The following is a 7,601-nucleotide window of genomic DNA, read 5'->3' as shown; positions in this document are numbered from 1 at the left end:
AAAAGGCTTCACCTCCACCTGTCTCTGCTTCTGCCTGGAGAGCAGAGCCCTGTGTTTAATTATATTTGCATCAACTTTCTGTTGTTGGTGTTTTCTTTCACTGCTTGAACTTTCATTTAATTCCTTTTCACGAATTGGAAGCTTACCCAGGTGGGGCCTCACCCTGAGGTCACCTCTCCTTTTATTAAGCAGCAGAGATTTCTTTAAACTTTTTGTCTCCCTGAACAATTGTCCTCAGCTCCATCATGCTTCCTCATGCTCCTTTTCTTAAGGAGCCTTAAATCAGAAGGCACATGTTATATCTCTTTGATCAGTTTGCTCCTTCTCATTAAAGATATGCATAAAGAGTGACTACTGCCACACTTAAGAGAGAATAGTAGGCTGTCTTGAAATCTCCTCTGCCAAAGCAATTAATTCAAAACTCTTCGCTTTAGCCTCATGCAGATTTTTAGAAGAAGGGCAAAAACCATCTCCATTCTTTGTCAAAATAATTACCAGAATGATCTCTAGGCTGTTTACTAATATTTACCCCCTCTGAAAATTATTGAACAGGACTCCCAGAGTTCAAATAACTCTTAATCCTGTCTTTCATGCTCCTACTAAGATGGCCCTTAAAACCTCACTTAAAGCATTCAACTGCTTCCCTAGTCCAAACTTCAAAGGTCTCCAGTATTCCCCTAAGAAACATCATGATCAGGTCTGTCACAGTAATACCCCACTCCGTGGTACCAACTTCTGTCTTAGTCACTGTTGTACTGCTGAGAAGAAAAAGCATGGCCACAGAAGTTCTCATAAAGGAAACCATTTAACCAGGGCCTGCATGCAGCTTCAGAGGCTTAGTCCTTTATCATCATGGCGGCAGGCACGGTGCCAGAGAGGTAATTGAAAGCCCCATCCTGATCTACAGGCAGAGAGGGCAGAGGGAGGAAGGGAGGGAGAGAGAGAGAGAGAGAGAGAGAGAGAGAGAGAGAGAGAGAGAGAGAGAGAGAAAGAAGAAGAAGAAGAAGGAGGAGGAGGAGGAGGAGGAAGAGGAGGAGAAGAGAAGGAGGAATAGAAGGAGGAGGAGGAGGAGGAGGAGAGACAGAGAGATTGGGCTTCCATGAGCTTTTGAAACCCCAAAGACCATTTCCAGTGACACACGTCCTCCAACAAGGCCACACCTCCTAACCCTTCTAATCCTACAAAAGAGTTCCACTCCCTGGAGACTAAGCATTCAACCATAAGCCTATGGGAGCCACTCTTATTCAATCTACCACTGAATTCAACTCAGTTCTGTTTAAGTTCCACACACTCTACAGACCACAGCAACTTCACTTTGCTTCCATGAGTTAGCCAAGCCTTGTACGCTAACTAGTTCACAGATGTTAGATAGGTGGAGCTACTGAGGACCTGTCTCCACAGATGGGAAACTGAGGCTGTGCTGCCATTACTGTTACTTGCTGAGGAATGTCTTATCCAGGCGGAACACCAACCACTGACCACAAGAAGCTGCTGATGGTGCTGGCTGGAGACCTCAGAACCGAGTGTTCCTGCTTCTGTCTAGCACTTTCAAACCATTTCCTTTTCCACATCCCTAACTGTGTTAGTCTGCTAAGGCTCCCATAACCAAGATCCATGATGGGGTGGCTGGCTGCCCAAAAATCTGTATATTGGAATCTCAAGGTCCTGGTGTTGCAGGATTTGGTCCTTCTGAGGCAATGAAGAGAATCTACTCTGTTCTTGCCTCCTTGACTTATAAACAGTTGTCCCCTCTCAGTGTTTCTATATGTTATTTTCCTTGTGCCCATGTCTCTATGTCCATGTTTCTCTGTTTATTAGCACATCACTCATGTGGGAAGTTACTCTACTTGCATCAGTCGTTTAATCTCCAGAATTTCAGGCGTGAACACTCATCTATATCACTCCCGTCCCTCGTCCATATGCATATATGTATATATAACATACTGAGTCCACTTAGCTCATACCTCCATGTGCCCAGGGCTGACCCCTTGGACTGGAAATCCTCTGTGAAAAGCTGTGCCTAGAGGCAACTCATTCTCTCTCTTTTAGTAGCTATTGACCTGTTATGATCCTTCATCTAGGAGTAAGACCCTGTGGGACTTCCCCTGTCTATGCTGGCATGTCAATTTGTGTTCATTATGCTGGTATTGTTCAGAAAACCACATTGTGGAGAATTCATGGGTGTGTTTTCCATCTAGGGAGGGGGGCATAATCTATTGACAGGTGTTCTGAGCTCTCTGGTTCTTAATTACCTCTGTAATGACTAACTCCAAATGAAATCACAGTCAGAGATATATATGGCCAGCATGCCAGCCAAAGAATTTGGGAGGTGCATATTATTCAACTTATACATGTAGTACATATAGTGTGGGGGGTTTCTATATGGTGTGTGTATATACAACATGCCTACTTTTTAGGTCTATTACTATATAAGAAAAGAACACCCAGGGTAAAAATTTGGTCCTAGATAAACAAGTTAGTTCTTTTCCTCCCACACTGTGCCCATCATTAAATTTCTTTTCACCATTGGTTGGTAAATCTATATGCAATTTATAAAACTATGAGCGAACAACTGTTAAAATAGAATAAAACAAATAAAGTTTAATAAAGTTATGCTTGACAGTGAAAACTGTGAGTCCACTCTAAGGATGGTTTAGAAAAATTATATTATTTTTCTAACTATACTGCAGGTGGCCACATTTAACTGTGGTAACAATATCTTTAAGCAAAGCACAACTAGGCCTATTTATATATCTCATAGTGTTGCCTATTTATCACAAGCTGTGTAGTATAAATGAGGAAACTGGTCTCCTAAAGACCTTTCAATCTATTAACATATTTTTAAAACATTGAAAACATAATAAATGCAGCAAAACTGTGATTCTACAAAAATAATGTATATTTCTTCATGAAAAAAGTATTCCTCATGAAGAATTTATTTTGTATACAACGTTGAAATGTTTGTAGTATGTTAAGAAGAAAGGGTAATAAGAAGCAGGTGCCGGATATGCACTCTATTCCTCAGAAGTTATCTACCGACAACCATTTGGCCGAAATTATACATAAGGGAGATGCCTCTGTGAGGAAAGCTGCTGCCTCATAAGCCTGAAGATGGAGTTTGAATCCACTGAACATACACAGCTCTGGGCATGGTAGCACACAGTTGTGATCCCAACACTTCTACAGGAAGATGAGATGTGGAGACAAGAGAATCTCTGCAAATGTGTTGGCCAGCTAGCCTGGCATGTGCAGGGTCAAATCAGAAAGCTTGTCACAAGGAGAGTGGAATGAGAAGACATCATCTGAGGTTGTTGTCTGACCTCCTTGTGTGTGCTGTAGCACGTTCAATGGCTGCACACACACACACACACACACACACACACACACACACACACAGAGAGAGAGAGAGAGAGAGAGAGAGAGAGAGAGAGAGAGAGAGAGAGAAAGAGAAAGAGAAAGAGAGAGAGACAGACAGACAGACAGACAGACCGACAGAGAGACAGAGACAGAGAGAGAGAGAGAGAGAGAGAGAGAGAGAGAGAGAGAGAGAGAGAGATTATATATATGAAATATAAGTGAGGAAGTACAATACTAAGATATAGAAAGTCAGCCATATATTAAGGTCATATGAATACGAGGATAACTAAAGCAATGTTTAGTTGGCCCAGGACAATTTAAAGCTTGATAGAATAAAAATAAGAGATTATCACTGTCTGAAGAGAAATAATTTTGTGTATATGCCCCACTGGTCGGAAAAGCTCTGTGTGGCCATTCTAAATCCCGTCAGCCAATGAATCCTCAACAGGGACCGTTTCTTTCTGAAATGGACTAAGTAGAAGCCCAATGTACTTCATAATAATTATAGACTTCATAATCTGGTTGCTATCCAGACAAGTGCTCAAAAAACAGTGAGAAAAAATGCAAAGTTTGCTTCTCTACAAGCCTTTGCACAGCCCCTGTTCTAGCCCGTTGCCTCTCAGCAATGTTTTTCTTGTGGCCTCTGAGGACACAAGCGCTGGCTTCCTTTCTGGGATCCTGAAATGTTACAAGAACGTCTTGGGTAGTAGTGAAACCAATTTTTCAAAAAATTATGTGGGTCGGTAATTTCAGGATAAGATTGAAACCTTTGAGTAAACACCAGACTGCCCAATTCTAAGACGCATTTGGAGATACCCAGAAAATATGTGCACTTGTTTTGCACTGAGATCGCTGTACTTCCCATATCCAGTCAAGCCAGAAATACCACAAGTGCAACCTTTCTCGCAGTGTTTTTCCACTCCTTCGCTGGGTCTCTGCCAGAAGCTCAAGGAGAACAGGGAGCTGCAATCATAAAAACTGTGCCCTTTCCAGGAACTGTGTCACAGGGATTCAACATACTGTCCTCTCATTAGTGTCACTAACGGTAATGAGAATAGAAACAGCTCTGGATGTCCCTGCTAGCATTCCATGGGTTGAGCACAGCAGGAGAACTGTCACAGCAAAGAAAACATAGCTTTTCAACATATTTTGGAAGATTCGCACAACTGAATCCTGGGCTTTAGAGATTGCTGGATCTGCACTATACGGCACATCTCAAATGAACTGGGGGTTGAGGGTGGGGAAGGGCCTAAGAAACTTACCAAATAATTCCCAAACTGAGAAAAGAGACCCCTGAGTCCCAACTCCTATGCCCCATTTAGACCGTTTTCGACCATTCCATTTAGCTCCTGGCTGAGACCTTGGCAGTAGCTCTGAGAGGCACACTTGCAAAGCAGAGCCCACTGCTCCACTGGTTTTTGATTCCCTGACTTGCTCTTTATTATTAAATGTTCTCCTAGCCTATTTTCTGATGCTATAACAAAATATTACAGATTGAGCAACTAAAGAAGGAGAGAGCATCTGCGTCCTACACTTCCAGATGCTCAGATGCTCAGGACTGACAGGCGGCCTCTGGCGAGTGTCTTCTTACGTCCTAGCATGGCAGAAGGCATCATACGACAGGAAGGAGCATTGTGTGAGCTCAGATCTTCCCTCTTCCTTTTATCAAGACACTGAGTCACATGGTAAGGGCCCTGCCCTCAAGGTTTCCCCAAAACTTTAATTGCCTTCCACAGACCACATCTACATTCCATAATTAATATGAATGTGAGGATTAAGTTACCAGCACACACACACACACACACACTTGGGTAGTACACACTGAAAGCAATACAGATTCCAAATGTTAAGGGCTAGCCTGCTACATGACCATAGTCTAAATGGGAAGGAAGCAGCTGTAATGCTTGAACATTACATGGGTACATGTTCCTCAGTGTCTGGGATACAGGACCACTGAACCCTTCTCTGCTATCTGCCATGGTCATAAAGTCAGCATGAACTTAGACATTCCTTTCTGAATTATGCTTTAATCTTTAAGTCTTTTTAAAATTCTTATTTAATTAATTTATTCAGATTACAACTCAGTTGTTATCCCATCACTTGTATCCTCCCATTCTTCCCTCCTTCCCGCTTTCACCCTACTCCCCTCCTCTAGGTCTATGACCGACAGGGACCTCCTCCCCCACTGTATGGTCAAAGGCTATCAAGTCTCATCTTGGTAACATGCTTATTCATTCTCTGCATGCCACTAGGCCTCCCCACCAAGAGAAGGTCATCAAATATGGGGCACCAGAGTTCATGTCAGAGTCTGTGCCCATTCTGCACATGACTGTGGGTAATTTCCTGTTCATTGGCTAGATCAGAGTAGGGGTTCAATGTTTACTACTTGCCTTGTCCTTGGTTAGTGCAATAGTTTGAGTAGACCCCCTGGGCCCTGATCCACCTTCACACTGTTCTTCTTGTAGATTTCTAAGACCTTCTGGTCCTTCTATTTCCCCATCTCCTATATTTGTCTTACCTAGAGTCCCAGTAGGATCTCCTCACATCTATCCCAATCTCCTGGTAAGTGAAGACTTTCATGGGACATGCCTTTTGGGCTAGTGCCCAATTATAAGTGAGTATATACCATGTAAGTCTTTCTGCTTCTGGGTTAACTCACTCAGTATGACCGTTTCTAGTTCTATCCATTTCTCCACAAATTTCAGGAGTTCCTTGGTTTTAACAGCTGAGTAGTATTCCATAGTATAAATGTACCACAGTTTCTTTATCCATTCTTCAACTGAGGGACATTTAGGCTATTATGAATAAGGCTACTATGTACATGGTTGAGCATATGTCCTTGTTGTGTGGTGGAGCATTTTCTGGGTATATTCCAAGGAGAGGAATAGCTGGGGCTTGAGGAAGCCCTATTTCCAGTTTTCTGAGAAAGCTCCGGATAGATTTCCAAAGTGGTTGTGCAAGTTTGCTTAATCTTTAAATCTTAAATGTCTCCCAAAAGATCATGTTTTTGAGGTTTGTCCATCGGGGCTAGAGTGCTTCTAGGAATTGCTAGAGCATTCGGGAGGAGCATAGAGCAAAAGAAGTGAACCAACTGGAAGCAACGATTTGTAGGGAATATTACAGAGTGGAAACAGTTTTCTACCTCTCGTTATCTCTCCACCTCTATCTTCTGTTGTGCCCCTCCTCCACCCTTCCCAGTCCCCTTGAGACAAACAGGAATCCACTGCACCCTCACAGGCTCAATCTAGCTTGCCTCCAATCTCTACAATTAGAAGCCTAAGTAAATGCCTTCTTCGTAAATTTATTAACTCAGGCATGGCGTCACAGTGATGAGGGGGAAATGACTTCCTTTTCAAGTCTATAAGCAGCTGATGGCTAGGCAAATTAGCACCCATATATAGCTACAGATACTTGAGAAGTTGAGTCAGGAGGATCACTTGAACTCCTATACTGAGAATCAATTCAGGTAACAGAGAGAGAGACTCCATCTCAAAAATACAAAATTACAACTGCAAAAGAAAGGGGGATGATAAGAATGAAGAGAGAGAGAGAGAGAGAGAGAGAGAGAGAGAAATGGATCACCATGAAGCCAAGTCTCTCTGTTGTCATGAACATTTCCTGGCAGATTATGTGGAGGTAATCAGGCTATAAATGGCATATGCACAGTTCCTAAACATTCAGGGAAGTCGACCATCTTGAATCCCTTAGAGCCCAGGCTGTGGCAGGACGTAGAGTGGCTGACCACTTACTTTCCTTCTTTATCTGTGACTCAGCTTTGACGGACACTGAGAGCAAATGCAGAGTTACTGTGTCCAGGAATGACGGTAGCAGAACTCTCTGATGTTTAAAAGAGAACCATCATAAATACTGCATCATTTATGAAGCAATCTGTTTAATGCATTTGAGTGTCAAGCAGAAAGAGTGGGAAGTGATCTATTCCTTGCAATATTTCTAGCAAAAAGGTAGATTTTTCAAATGCAAGCAAAAAAATAGGGGCAGGGTTGCTGGGAAAGAGCCAAGTTTGGTTCCCAGCATCCACATCAGTATGCTCATAATGACCTTTTACTCTAGCTCCAGTGTATCCAATGCCCAGTTCTGGAGAGTAGAGGCACTGCACTCACATGTACAGACCTATACACAGACATACATATACACACATACTCTTAAAAATAAATTTAAATATTAAAAATAAAAAATTTGAGATTTAATGTAAGTATGTTTGATGGAATGCTATTATTGCCTAG

Source organism: Acomys minous, assembly GCF_964271855.1.
Source record: "Acomys minous genome assembly, chromosome: 5".
Lineage (NCBI taxonomy): Eukaryota > Metazoa > Chordata > Mammalia > Rodentia > Muridae > Acomys > Acomys minous.
Note: the sequence above shows the minus strand (reverse complement) of the source record.